This window comes from Miscanthus floridulus, chromosome 6 (genome assembly GCF_019320115.1).
Source record: "Miscanthus floridulus cultivar M001 chromosome 6, ASM1932011v1, whole genome shotgun sequence".
NCBI classification, from domain to species: Eukaryota; Viridiplantae; Streptophyta; class Magnoliopsida; order Poales; family Poaceae; genus Miscanthus; species Miscanthus floridulus.
In genome coordinates this window covers 10,666,676-10,682,157 of record NC_089585.1, presented here as the reverse complement: position 1 = coordinate 10,682,157, position 15,482 = coordinate 10,666,676, and the positions used below count along the sequence as shown (strand labels likewise).

Below are 15,482 nucleotides of genomic sequence, written 5' to 3'. Positions count from 1 at the left end.
GGCAACCATCCATTGTCGGAAAGCCATCGTCCTTCTCCTCGGTGTCGTCCATGGTGGGTGCAGGGTCCTTCCCGTGCTCCCCTTTGTTGGAGCCTTCGAACAAGAACCGCCGCATGAGGCTACAGTCCTTGTACAGATGCTTGACCAGGAAAGCATGGTTTGGGCATGGCCCCTTGAGTAATTTTTTGAAGTGGTTCAGAGTGCCCTCCGTGGGCTTTCGACCACCCTTGCGGTTAGCGGTGGCCATGAGCGAGCCCTCGTGCCGTTGCTACTTGTTCTTCTTTTTAGCGGAACAATTGGAGGCACCTTCGCCGGCGTCCTCGTCTACTTTGTCTTGCCATCGAGGCGATCAAAGATCGCTCCGATCGCTTCTTCGCCCGAGGCGTGGCTGGTGGCGATGTCTAGGAGCTCCTTGGTGGTTCGTGGGCCCTTACGTCCCAGCTTGTGAACCAGAGACTCACAGGTGGTCTCAGATAGGAACGCTCCTATAATGTCGGGGTCGGCGATGTTAGGGAGCTCGTTGCACTGCTGGGAGAAGCGCTAGATGTACCCACGGAGGGTTTCTCCAGCCTTATACCAATAGTTCTTGAGGTCCCATGGGTTTCTAGGGTACTTGTATGTGCCCTAGAAGTTTCCCACGAAGGTCTCCCTCAGGTCCGCCCAACTTTGGATTCTGTTGGATGGCTGGTGTTCCAACCATGTCCATGCCGAATCGGCTAAGAATAGTGGAAGGTTGCAGATAATGAAATCATCATCATCCACACCACTAGCCTGGTAGGCAAGCCGATAGTCTTCGAGCCATAGTCTGGGGTTTGTTTCCCCAGAGTACATTGGGATATTGGTTGGTGGTCGGTACCTTGGTGGGAAGGCAGCGTTGAGAATGTGTCAGCCGAAGGCCTGAGGCCTCGGTAGGCTGGGGCTTGGGCTTTGGTCCTCGCCACTATCGTAGCATCAGCCATGTCATGGGTGGTAGCCACGTCTGGCTCCTTCCCTTGGGTCGCCGTGGGCATGTCTATGGGCGTCGAGGGTGTCGCATGCGTCACGATTGCGTCTGAGACGTTGATGCACCAGGACCGCCATGTGATGCCTACTTCCTTGTGGTCCTTGGTGAACCGACATGTCCCTACCGGGGTGCTCCAAGGGCGTGCGCTAGCTGGGGTCGAGCTCATGTCACCGAGACAACGAGCTTTCGGCCTGCTGCGCTGCCGCACGCTCGAGCAGCGTGCAAATCTCACGGTGGGCACGACGATCCTCAGGCGTCGTGGCCTCTAGAAGGCCATGGAGCAAGGCCATCATGGTGGCGATGTTCTGGCTTGCCCATGCGAAACGAGGGAGGTTTTCATTGTCGGTGATGATCCTTCGGTTCACGTCGCGGGCCATGGCACGGGCGCGCCCACCGTCTCCGTGGAGTTTGATTTCCCGATCGAGCTCCGCGCATTCCTGCGCAACTTGGAGTCGCGTTTCCTCGATTTCCTGATGTCGGGCTCTCAGCTGCTCCACCCCCATGCGAGGTGGGGCCGCTGTCTCCCCTTTGGCCTTGTTGCTGAGGTTGTCCACCAGGGTAGCCTCCTCCCTAGGGATGCTTTCAATGTGTCCCTTGGGGGTACCCATCATGAAGCATTCCTGGGAGGGGTGATGGCTCCCCCTGCTGGAGTTAGAGCCAGAGGACGACCCCGGCTCCTCTGTGAGGAGGTTGTGGAGAGATTCCATGACGTGTTCGATCACCCCCACATACTCCTTGTTTGCGGGCGGCAGGACCATGCATCGTGCCACAAAGTGGCTAACGGTCGCCGCAGCATTGTGGAGACCGAACAGAAGCACTGTTGGGGCGCTCCGTATGTGGTGTTCCGGAGAGAGGGATCCTCCTCTGGCAAACCATGCCATGTCATTGGCGTCAGAAAGGGTGAGGCGGCGCTGGTCCTCCCTGGACTGCTAGGGTCCCAGGGAGAAACCGAGCTAGCGCTCAAGCCTCTCATAGTTGAGGCCGATGGAGGGGAGAGATTGGATGGCAGCGTGAGCCAATGCCAACTCTCCTCCCACCATGACGATGAAGTCCAGGTCACCGAAGCGCACGTGTGCACCCAGGACCTAGCTGATTTCGTGGCTAGCCATCCGTGGCCTGATGTTTAACGTCAGAACGCGCAAAGGTCCCCTACCTAGAGCGCCAACTGTCGGTGTTTCGAGTAAACACCAACTAGCAAATTTGTATTTGTTACGCGTTGGGCCTGGATGGTGTGCTAAAAGAAACAAGGTTTATACTGGTTCAGGCAGAATGTCCCTACGTCTAGTTTGCGGCTGCTGCTTGTGTTATTAGCAGTAAAAAGATTCATAGTAGGGGGTACAAACGGTCGAGAGAGGGACAGGTCTCAAGTCTCAGATGGAAAGGTTGAATGGGTACTAAGAGCCTCGAAGCTGCTCAGCTATGTGTGAAGTGGTGCATGATGTGTTGAATCGATCCATGAGTCAATCACCCCCCTTAGTGGGGTGCCCTGCCTTCCCTTTTATAGATCAAGGGGGAGTAGGGATTACAGAATGGGAGAAAGAAAAAGAACCAAAGGCCAAGAAGGCCCTTCGAAGGTGCCGTGTCTTCCTTTTCCTCTAAGCCAATCCTGCTGACATGGCAGACGGTGCCAGGGATAGCACATTTGCTGATCCTAATAGGGCCATTCTCTGGCTTCGTTCAGTAAGTGGTCACATCCTGTCCCGCCCTGACGGGCAGCGCAACGCACCAGGGTGCCGAGCCGTGACCCTATGGGGAGCAGATGGCGTAGAGGCCCTATGTTCATTAGTGTAGATGACATGAGTTTCCTTCTTAGACCATAGCGGTTGTCGTATGTTTCCGTCAGGATTCGTGTCCGAGGGCAAATGTTGGCGCCCATAACACTATAGGATAAATGTCATCGCCCGCAATACTGTTTGGGCTTTGACATGCCTGGAAGGGCTTAAAGCGCCCGTCTGGTCATATCCTGGTGGTACTTTTCTACAGGCGTGCAGGGTAGGGTCCTCGGTATTGCGGTTGACTTAAGTGTCCCGCGTTACCTACGCGCGTAATTATGGTGAGGCGGAGTCTGCCCCCAGACATCGGGCGAGGCGGAGTTCGCCCCCGGACGTCAGGCGAGGTGGAGTCCGCCCTGAGATGTCGGGTGAGGCAGAGTCTGCCCCCAGACGTCAGGCGAGGCAGCGAGGCAGAGTCCGCCCTCGGACGTCGGGCGAGGTGGAGTCCGCCCTGAGACATCGGGCGAGGCGGAGTCCGCCCCGGACGTCGGGCGAGGTGGAGTCCGCCCTGAGACGTGGCGGAGTTCGCCCCGAGGCGAAGTCCAACCTAAGACGTCGGGCGAGGTGGAGCCTGCTCCTAGACGTCGGATGAGGCGAAGCCAGCCCTCAGTCGTCGGGCGAGGCGGAGTCTGCTCCCAGACGTCGAGCGAGGCGGAGTTCAGCCCTCGGGGGTCAGGCGAGGTGGAGCCAACCTTCAGGGGTCGGGCGAGGTGGAGCCAACCTTCGGTCGTTGGGCAAGAAGTGTAGTTGCGTTCTTGTCTGTTCGGAAGCATCAATGTTTGATAGTTATTAGCTCCTCCTCTTTGGGTACCCCAGTATTTGGTGCCCAACAACCTTGCTCTCGAAGATCTACGGATCAAATCAAAGTTTCCAAGATCCAATATGCCGATTCATGAGGTAGGACGAAGTGGGGAGAGAAAAAACCCGAGAGGGAGGAGAAAGAAGAGGAAGAAGCCTCGGACAGGAAGGTTGGGCGTCGGGTTAAAACACCACCTCGACGCCGTTCTCGACGCTAATAACCATGGCGCCAGGCTTGGCGCCAATAACCACAGCGCCAAGCTTGGCGCCAAGATCTACGCCGTAGAGCTTGGCGCCAAGATCTATGGCACCAAGGTGCCTGCTAAGTCACCGCCACGTCAGCGCCGAGCCCAAGACCTAGGCGCCAAAATCTATGGCGCCGAGACATGTAAGCTCGGCGCCACCAACGATGGCGCCGAGTTAAGGGTCTAGATTTTAAAAAGCATACATTCAGGGGCATATTTGTGGAATTTTTTTAAAAAAAAAGGGCTAAAAAAACAAAAAAAAAAACCAGTGTGCGAGCTGCCCCGTTGCGCTTGCGCCTGTGCATGTGCCTGTGCCTGTGCGGTGCGTCGAGCAAAGACAAAACGAAGACCATTCCATCACTTGGGTAGGGCTTCATGCCTTCACCCCACATACACCTCTGCCCGCGCGCAGGTGTCATCTGCCCCGCCGCCGTCCTGCCGCACGCCCTTATAACCATCGCACACTCCGTGCTCGGGGCACCGCACTCCCAAAGCAACAAACACCGGACTCCCGAAGCAACAAACACCAGAAGTCAAGAAGCGCACCAGCTCAGCTCATCAACTACCGAACCACACCCCAGAGCGGCATCAGAGCAAAGGATGGCCTTGACTCCGCAGCCACCGCGACGGTGGATGGCAGCGCGCTCGCGGGGCGCGCGCTGGCCGCGGTGGGCACGCGGCACATGTTCAGGGTGGTGGGCATCCCCATCACCTCTCTCGCGTACCGCGCCGCAGTGGCCGAGGTCCGCTTCCTTGCCTTCTGCAACGAGCAGTCTGTGGGGTACGCCACCGCCTATGGCTTCCTCACGGGCTCCCCGGCGTCCTCCTCACCGTCTCCGGCCCGGGATGCATCCACGGCCTCGTGGGCCTATCCCACGCCACCGCCAATGCCTGGCCGCTCCTCATGGTCTCCGGATCCTGTGACCAGGCCGACGCCGGCAGGGGTGACTTCCAGGAGCTCGACCAGATCGCCGCCACCAAGCCCTTCTCCAAGCTCGCCGTCAAGGCCACAACCATTGCCGACATCCCGCGCCTTGTCTTCCAGGCCCTCGCCACCACCGTCTCTGGTCGCCCCGGAGGGTGCTACCTCGATATCTCGTCCGACGTCCTCCACCAAACCCTCCCTGAATCCGAGGCCGTGGCTCTCATAGCAACAACCAATAGCAGCCGCCAATTCGGCCTCATCCGATCCTTCCCCGTCGAAGCACAAGTCCCTAGACGAGGGAATCAAGAAAGCTGCGGACCTGCTCTGGCATGCGGAGCAGCCTCTGGTTGTGTTTGGGAAGGGTGCGGCGTACTCGCGCACGGAGGAGGCGATTCAGAAGCTGGTGGACACCACGAGCATCCCCTTCCTCCCGATGCCAATGGGGAAGGGGGTCGTGCCTGACTCACATCCACTCTCCGCCACGGCGGCACGCTCACTCGCCATCGGGCAGTGCGATGTGGCTCTGGTCATCGGTGCAAGTCTTAATTGGTTGCATCACTTTGGCGAGCCACCCAAGTGGTCCAAGGATGTCAAGTTCATCCGTATGGACGTCTTCGAGGAGGAGGGAGATTGAGCTCCGGAAGCCACATGTGGGGATTGTTGGGGATGCGAAGAGAGTAATTGAGTTGATCAACCGGGAGATCAAGGATAATCCATTCTGCTTGGCAAGGTCGCACCCATGGGTTGAAATGATCACGAAGTAGGCCAAGGACAATGTTCTTAAGATGGAGGCGCAGCTAGCGAAGGATGTTGTGCCGTTCAATTTCATGACACCATTGCGGATAATCCGGGATGTGATCCTTGCTGAGGGGAGTCCTGGTCTGGTAGTGGTCTCAGAAGGGGCGAACACCATGGATGTTGGCAGGGCTGTGCTTGTGCAGAATGAACCGAGGACAAGACTGGATGCAGGGACATGGGGGACGATGGGTGTTGGATTGGGGTACTGTATTGCAGCTGCAGTAGCTGAACCTGAAAGACTTGTGGTTGCTGTCGAGGGTGACTCTGGATTTGGATTCAGTGCAATGGAGGTTGAGGTATGAATTCAAACATGCCAGCTTCACTTTGAAAGACTAATTACTTAAATCTCAGTACTTATTTGGTTTAGTTGTGTAAACATGTTATTTTCTTCTACTTTTCTGCTATTGTCATGTTGCTGTGAGCTGAAATTAACACTCTTTAGGTTGGAAAAAAAGGCCAGGGTCATGTTATGTTGATGTCAATAATACTAACATACTGGCAGAGGCCATCATCTATTTATATGAACTATGCTGCGGCTGCCATGTTCTAGATGTTAATACGACACATAATAACATGACGGTAAGACATAATCTGCTGCTGATCTCTCTCTTGCTGCAGCAGAGTTAACATTTGGTCAACTCAGCTGCCTAGTCTCTACTGCTGTAGCAGTATGGCAATAGACCATCTCTAGTATATTAGTTGGTAGCTATTACATCAGCCATGTCTTGGTAGTGGGCTGATCTAAACTTTGTACTGCTAGTACTAGGAGTAGTTGGTGTACCTTAGGAGTAGGTAGTTGGTGTACTCACCAACGACTATGTATCTGGTAGAGGTGCTAGCACTTGTATATGTATCACACCTAAGGCAATACAAAAGAGCAGTTTAGTTTGCCACATCCAGAAGCAGAGCTTTCGACCAGCGCTGGGCTTGTGCTGTGTGTGTAAGCTGTTCTCAATATCTTCTACCTCTAGCCATAGTGAGTGAGTGTCCTGGTAAGCTTACTGCTTACCTGTGCAGGGTAGCCGAAGGACCAACAAGTGGTATCGGAGCCGTACAAGCGCCATCGCCGGACTAACCGCTGGCGATGATGGACAGTTCGGAGATGGACGACAGCAGCGGCGCTGCTGTGGCTGCCTAGCCACGACATGAGGTCGTCGTGCGCATGGTGCAGGAGGTTAGTGGCACCAGTTGGCCGACGCTGACTCGCACGAACTATGACGAGTGGGCGATGACCATGAAGGTCAAGCTCAGAGCCCAATGGCTCTGGAATGCCATTGACAAGGGCACCGACAACAAAGAAGATGACATGTCAGCGTTTGAGGCTATCCTCACTGTTGTGCCAATGGAGTACAGGGAGCCGTTGGGGACGAAGAACTCTGCTAAGGAGGCATGGGAGGCCATTGAAGCGATACGCGTCGGCTCCGACCGCGCAAAGAAGGCGACGGGCCAGCTGCTGAAGCAGGAGTACGCCAACCTCAAGTTAAAGGATGGTGAGTCGGTGGAGGACTTCTTCCTCCGCCTACAGTCGCTCATCAACAAGCTAAGGAGCCATGGCATCACCATCGATGAAGAAGAGGCGGTTTCCAAGTACCCCCACTCCATGTCAGTGAAGTACATCTAGATCGCTCTCTCCATAGAGACGATGCTAGACTTATTCACCCTCTCCATTAAGGATGTGACAGGCGGTCTATGGGTGGTGGATGAGCGCATGGAGCAGGCCACAGCAACGATGGACAACGGCAAGTTGCTGCTGACAGAGGAGGAGTGGACTGCCCGAATAAAGGAGAAGAAGTCCAGGGAAGCCTCCTCCAGCCGCGGTGGCGATGGCAAGTGCCACGGCAAGGCTTCTTCGGAAAAGAAGAAAAAGAATGTCGACCCCAACGCCTACCGGCGCTATGGGAAGACGGGCCATTGCACAAAGGAGTGCCCAAATCGCAAGCAGGAGAAGAAGACTGAGGCTCATTTAGCGTAGGCTGATGAGGATGATGAGGCTACTCTCCTGATGATGACGTTCTGTGCACTGCACGACGTTGAGGCCAAGGAGAAGGGAGAGGTGATGGCAGTGGAAGGGCACGGTAAGGCTCTGAAGGCTATCAACCTCGATGAACCACGTGCCCAATTTCACCTCAGACGTGTGGGCGGCGAGCAGGTGCAGCGGTGGTACCTAGACTTTGGTGCCAGCAACCACATGACGTGCTCCAATGAAGCCTTCTTTGAGCTCGACGGCAACGTGACCGGCACGGTGAAGTTTGGTGATGGCTCAATGGTGGCGATCTGAGGCACGACACCATCATCTTCAGGTGCTAGAACGGCGAGCACCACGCACTGATGGATGTATATTATATCTCGCAGTTGTGTTCAAGCATCATCAGCATTGGCCAGCTAGATGAGCGAGGCAGCGAGGTACTAATCAAGGATGGCGTCCTCAGGATCAGGGACCAGAAGCAGCGGTTTCTTGCCAAGGTGAAGAGGTCCTCGAACTGGCTGTACCTGCTCAACTTGAAGGTGGAGCAGCGCATCTACTTGGCTGCACGGCACATGGAGGAGCCGTGGCTGTGTCATGCCTGGTATGGCCATCTCAGCTTCAACGCTTTTGGTCATCTAAAGAAGATGGTGACTGGGCTACCTCATATCGAGCACGCAGGCGAGCTGTGTGACAGCTGATTGGTCGGGAAGCAAAGAAGACTGTTGTTCTCGAAGACGGTGAAGTACCGCGCGGTAGAGGCCCTCGAGTTGGTCCATGGTGACCTCTACGGGCCGATCACGCCGGCGACGCACGGCGGGCGCAAGTACTTCATCTTGCTGGTGGATGACTGTAGCCGGTTCATGTGGCTATAGCTTCTAACCAGCAAGACCAAGACAACGGAAGTGGTCAAGAAGTTCATGGCGCATGCGGAGGCGGAGAGCGGCAAGAAGCTGCGCTTGCTGCGGACTGATTGCGGTGGCGGATTCACTTCGATGGAGTTCACTACGTACTACGCGGATCAGGGTGTGGTGCGACACCACACCGCGTCGTACTCACCATAGCAGAATGGCATGGTGGAGTGGCAGAACCAGACGGTGGTCGGCATGGCTCGATCCATGATGAAGGCCAAAAGCATGCCGGCAAAGTTCTAGGGAGAGGCGGTGATCATGGCGGTGTTCATCCTCAACCGCACGCCCACCATGGCCCTGAAGGGCAAGACGCCATTCGAGGCTTGGCATGGACGCAAGCCAAATGTGTCCTTCCTCAGGACATTTGGCTATGTTGGCCATGTGAAGAACACCAAGCCTCACCTCGGTAAGCTAGAAGACAGGAGCACGCCGATGGTGTTCTTGGGCTACGAGGAGGGCACCAAGACGTATCTGGCTCTATGGCCCCAAGAGAGGCAAGGTGGTGATCTCTATGGATGTGGTGTTCGATGAGATGGCGGCCTAGGACTGGGAGGGTCCGGGCATGGGGGAAGCTGGTAGCTTGACCAGCACCTTCGTCGTCGAACACTTAGTCATCCACGGTGGTGGAGACGCTGGAAAAGAGGTGCCAACCACCCCAGGAGTGGTGCTGAGTGGTCCAGCAGCAATGCCGACCACTCCAGAGGGGGTGCCGAGCACTTCAGCAGCAGTGCCGAGCGCTCCAGCAGTGGAGCCGACCACTCCAAGAGTGGTGTCGACCGCTCCAGCAGTGGATCCGACCACTCCGGTAGTGGTGCCGAGCGGTCCAGCAACGATGCCGACCACTTTGGCAGTGGTTCCAAGCGGTTTAGCAGCGATGCCAACCACTTTGACAGAACAGGGAGGCCATGGACTACCGATCGAGTTCACCTCTCCACCCATCGACATCGACGAGTATGTGGACGCTTTCCACGATGGCGAGGAGGTCCGGTTCAGCTGGGTGGACAACATCGTCGACGAAGAGGGAGCTCCTGGGTTGGCCAGTCGTTTTCTCGATGACCCAGAGCTACTCCTTGTTAGTGCAGAGGAGCCACCGACGTTTGTAGTGGCTGAACGCAACGACAATTGGTGTCGGGCGATGTTGGAATAGATGAAGGCCATCGAGGACAACGGGACATGGGAGCTGGTGGATCCACCGATGGGCTATAGGCCGATCGCATTGAAGTGAGTCTACAAGGTGAAGCAGGACGAGCGCGGTGCCATTGTCAAGTACAAGGCTCGACTCGTCGCCCGCGGCTTCGTGCAGCGTGAGGGCATCGACTTCAAGGAAGTATGTGCTCCGGTGGCGTGAATGGAGTCCGTTCGCTTGCTGTTGGCCATGGCAGCAGCAAAGGATTGGCGCGTCCACCGCCTCGATGTCAAGTCTACGTTCCTCAACAGCGAGCTCACGGAGATGGTCTTCATCAAGCAAGCTCTGGGCTTCGCCATCAAGGGCGCTGAGCACAAGGTGCTCAAGATGCGCAAGGTGCTCTACGGGTTGCGACAGGCCCCTCGGGCGTGGAACGCCAAGCTCGATGCCACCTTGGGCGAGCTTGGATTCAATCGCTGCACCACAGAGCACGTGCTGTACACACGGCGACGGGGGAAGGAGCTCGTCGTCGGCGTGTATGTGGATGACTTGATCATCACTGGAGCGTGGGCGGAGGACATCGACGGCTTCAAGCACAAGATGGCTGCTCGTTTCAAAATGAGCGATCTCGGTGCGCTCTCGTACTACCTCGGCATTGGGGTGAGGCAGGGGAAGGAGCACATCTCCCTGGGCCAGCGCACCTATGCGGAGAAGTTGCTGGAGCGCAGCGGCATGGCGGAGTGCAAGCCGTGCGCAACTCCAATGGAGGAGCAGCTGAAGCTGTCGAAGCACAACATGGCGGCAAAGGTGGATGCGACGCGCTATCGGAGTATCGTCGGCGAGCTGCGCTACCTCACGTATAGTCGTCCGGACATCACGTTAGCAGTCGGGTATGTCAGTCGCTTCATGGAGGACCCGCGCGAGGACACTGGATGGCGGTGAAGGGGCTGCTACGCTACGTCAAGGGGACACTCGATCAAGCGATCATCTTCCCCAAGAGTGGCGACAAGGGTGGGATACGGCTCACGGTCTTCAGTGAGGCACCCCCAAGGCAAAGGAAGGTGAGCCAGAGCTCACTGTTTTCAACGACATAGACATGGTGGACGACATCGACGGGCGACGGAGCACCTCCAGCGTGCTCGTCTTCCTTGGAGCGCCCCCCTTGCTTGGCAGTCGCCGAAGCAAAAGATTGTGGCGCTGTCAACGTGCGAGGCGGAGTACGGCGCACAGCCACGGAGGCGTGCTAGGCTGTCTGGCTACGCTGGCTGCTGGGCGAGCTGACCGGCGAGGAAGCTCACCTGCCAGCTCTGATGGTGGACAACCAGCTCGCCATCGCCCTCGCCAAGAACCATGTCCTCTACGACCGGAGCAAGCACATTGACATCAAGTTCTACTTCCTCCAGGACTGCATCGATGGAGGACAAATCGTCATCGAGTTCGTCGAGACCGGCAGACAGCTCGCTGACATCCTCACCAAGTCACTCGGGCGCCTGCGGTTCATGGAGCTGAGGAAGATGATTGGCATGAATGAGGTCAAGGCATCGGGTTAGCAACAGGATTAGGAGAAGAATTATAAGACATAATCTGCTGTTGATCTCTCTCTCTCTCTCTTGCTGCAGTAGAGTTGGCATTTGGTCAGCTCGGCTGTCCAGTCTCTACTGTTGTAGCAGTATGACAATAGGCTACCTCTAGTACATTAGTTGGTTACTATTACATCAGCCATGTCTTGGTAGTGGGCTAATCTAAGCTTTGTACTGCTAGTACTAGGAGTAGTTGGTGTACCTTAGGAGTAGGTAGTTGGTGTACTCACCAACAACTATGCACCTGGTAGAGGTACTAGCACTTGCATATATATCACACCTAAGGCAATACAAAAGAGCCGTTCAGTTTGCCACATCTAGAAGCAGAGCTTTCGACCAGCACTGGACTTGTGCTGTGTGTGTGAGCTGTTCTCAATATCAGCCGAGGGACCAACAATGACAAATAGAAAATTAATCTAATGGATGTGCATAGATTGCATGGTCCCAGGATAATTACCCTAGGACTGTGTATGAGTCATCTTTTGCAATTGTGCTGGTTCATACTATTACTACAAGTATTCAAGGTAGCAAATGCTTTTATCAACAGAAATGGATTATTGTTCGATTATTGTCCTCAAATGGGCCCAGTCAACTGTTTTGGCTGATCCAGGAGCAATCGAATTATCCTAGTGGTTCAGCCTCGTCAGGATATATTCTTATAGTGTACATACATTCAGCAGCAGAAATGCGTATGTTGCGATGGATTTGCGGTCACACAAGAATGGACCGAGTTCGGAACGATGATATATGTGATCGCCTAGAGGTAGCACCAATTGAAGAAAAGCTTGTCCAACATCGGTTGAGGTGGTTTGGCCATGTCCAAAGAAGACCTCCAGAGGCACCCGTGCATTGTGGAGTCCTAAGACAAGCTAATAATATGATGAGAGGTAGAGGAAGACCGATATCGACATGGGGGAGACAATAAAAAGGGATTTGAAAGCTTGTGATAACTAGAGATCTATGTTTGAATAGAAGTACTTAGAAAACAGCTATTGAAGTGCCTGAACCGTGACTTGGGGCTCTTGGTGGGTTTCAACTCTAGCCTACCTTAACTTGTTTGGGACTAAAAGACTATGTTGTTGTTGTTGTTGTTGTTGTTGTTGTACATACATTCAGCAATATAAATATGTCAATATATATACTTCATTGTTTTCGCATACCACGTCTCCCAGCTCCATACAGTTCACCCTATATGAATATTTAATTTTGTAGTATTTGTACACCTGTAATCTCAGTGGTGCTTCACAACATGAGCATTTCATATGGAATCACAGAGGAGACCATTACTCATAGATTATACATTTTCCAGCAAGCCTAAAATTTCATTGTTTTATGTGACAGTTATCCATCTGTATTGCCAACTAAATGATGGAATCATTTCGCTTTTATGGTGTTGTTTTTTAGATTACTGCATATTATTTTTCTATATGATCTGATGAATGCTAGCCAAACCATTCCTCGCCCTGGGTCATCTTTTGACTTTATCTGTTATCTTCTCAATGAACCGGAATATGTCTATACCCTTACTTATTATACTTATTATTTTACATTTTTACTCATTATAAGGGTTATTGGTGATGCCACTCTGAGTTGTAGGTGTTACTTGTTAGTCTCAATTCTTATACTAGGAGGCAGGAGTATTCTATTTCAGTTTTACAATATGTGTATGGTGGTGTACTAATCAAAATAGTAGGATATGCGAACTGCAGATGTTTGGATCAAACAATTTGATGGAAGTGTGTAAAGTACTATATTTGAATCTTATCATTTGCTTGCTTAATTAACCCTTGATGGACTAGCTGCACACAGTTATGCCATAGCCATCTAATTAGCCCAGATTTAGGATTTCACTGTGGTTGATATATGGGATAAGTGGTAAAACTCCATAGACTGTTTGAAAGTCTATGCCTGATTGACTAGGAAGTACCAATCCTCTGTTTAATTAGGTCAACTTTACTAGTTAATTTTTGTATGTCATTTTCATTTCTTGTAACTTCTAGTTATTTCCCTATCAACTTGGATTACATGATCTGTTTTTATTTTCCTTGCTTTTCTTGCTTTTCTAGTAATTGGGCCCCTTAAACTATCTTTCCCTAAACTGGTTGTACCATATGTTTATCATTTCATTTTGCCACATTGTACCAGATAGAGATACCTAATTAGTTGCTTTTCCATTTTACAGACATTAGTTAGGTACCAGCTGCCTGTTGTTGTAATTGTTTTCAACAACAACGGTGTCTACGGCGGTGACCGGAGAAGCCCTGATGAGATAACCGGACCCTACAAAGATGACCCTGCCCCAACTTCTTTTGTTCCAGCAGCTGGCTACCATAAAATGATGGAAGCTTTTGGAGGGAAAGGTTATCTTGTGGAGACACCAGACGAGCTCAAATCTGCCCTTTCAGAATCGTTCCGTGCCAGGAAACCAGCAGTGATTAATGTTATCATTGATCCTTATGCCAGCGTAGAGAGCGGTCGAATGAGCACAAGAACTGAGCGTGTTTGGTTTGTACCATATATCATAGCAGGATGCGGATGACGACATACAAATAAGCAACAACCTTGAGTTTCGGTGTCCATAGATAAATCCATTTGTGTCTTACGACCTCGCTTCGTTGTCGTTGGTATACTCCTTTTATGGCATGTAAATGTGTTATGATTGTCTGCATGCCATGATGTAAACGAAAGGATGTTAATGAGTTCTCCAACTTGCGCATGGAAACGAAAGGGATGTTAATGAGTTCTCCAACTTGCCCGTGTTCGGTTCCAACAAATCGAACTGCATCTCACTGTGCAAACGAAAGGGATGTTAATGAGTTCTCCAACTTCCCCGTGTTCGGTCCCAACAACTCGAACTGCATCTCACTGTGCACCTGGATTGAGATTGCTCCAACGGTGTTCCAAATCATTCCGCTGCCGGGAACACTTTAAACAAAAAACCGTACTTTTTTTTGTGAAGTTAGAATATTATTCTCTTTTCTTTTTTTTAAGAACCAGTTAGCTCTTTGGCCGATTATATATATATTATAAAAAGAAAAAGAACCCAGGTAAACACCAACGTTGACTCTAAAGGGTGCTATATAACAACAGCAACTAAAGACAACACATCTACACTAACGATTGAACACAACTATCTTAACTATCAACGACAACGGTCGGTTGTACTAGAACCTCAACATGCACCGCAAAACACCAACGCATTGACTACTCCACATGAGCAAAGACAAACGCTCCACAAGCAGCTTACTCCCGGAAGCCCCATGCAGGAACATCATTGGACATCAATGTAGCAAGTCAACACACCATCGTCACCGCCTACGCCATCACTGTCGATGATGTCTCACACTGAGCCAACCGATGCCATGTAGGGCTAACCGTCGCGACCCCTCAAATCATGTAGTCATCTCCCCATCGCCTACATTTGCACTGCCTATCAACGCTGCCCCACACCAGACTAACCCTTGCCATGCAAGGCTAGCCACCACAGTCCACTACAAGATGTCAAGGCGATACATGAGCAACTGTCTCTGGATGGCCAGGCCGACCGCCACCACCAAGATCTGCTCACATTGCAGCTCCTACCAACCAAGCCACCTCATCAAGATAGTAGAATACCAAGCATCACCTCTAGCTGCCATCAGACACCATGTCGGACACCATGGCAAAGCACTTCTGCTGGCCCACCTCTCCCGCGCCGGCTTCCTTGCCAACTTTGTGGACACTCGTCGCCCAAACAACAACCACACATACGCCAAGCCCTACTACACCTATGACCTTGGCCGCCTTCCGCCACATATATATGACACTTGCAACTCGAGTCTGTGACTGGTCCTTCCAACCTCCTGGTGTCGGTGTTTTGAACCACCAGCTAGTAAATTTGTATCTGCGCGTCTGGCCTGGATGGTGTGCTCGGAGGACACAAGGATTTATATTGGTTCGAGCAGAATGTCCCTACATCCAGTCTGCTGCTGCTCATGTTACCGGCACTAGTTTGTAGTAGGGGTTACAAATGGGCGAGAGAGGGAGAAGGTCCCAAGTCTCTGGTGAAAAGATTGAACAGAGTGGAGTCTTGTTGAGCTTGTTCAGCCGTGTGCTCATGCCCCTCTCCGTCCATAGGGCGTCCTGCTTTCTCTTTTTATAGGTGAAGGGGAGGGTGCAGGTTATAGAGAGAGAAAAGAAGAAAAGCAAGGGAGAAGAAGGCCTCCAGGTCGCGGCGTCCTTCATCTCCTTTATACGAGTCCCATCGGTCCTATAGATGATGATGGGGACAACTCAACGTCGCAGCCCTATTCGTCACTGGCGCTATACGCAGGCGTTATCAGCCGGTCGCGGCGCTCCACTCCATTTTGGCGGGCAGCGTG

General features: G+C 52.8%; 1 pseudogene; it reads left to right on the top strand.

The window, feature by feature from the left end:
• The first annotated feature begins 1,278 nt into the window (after nt 1-1,278).
• LOC136460204 (2-hydroxyacyl-CoA lyase-like) lies at nt 1,279-13,660 on the top strand (annotated as a pseudogene).
• Nucleotides 13,661-15,482: the final 1,822 nt, after the last annotated feature.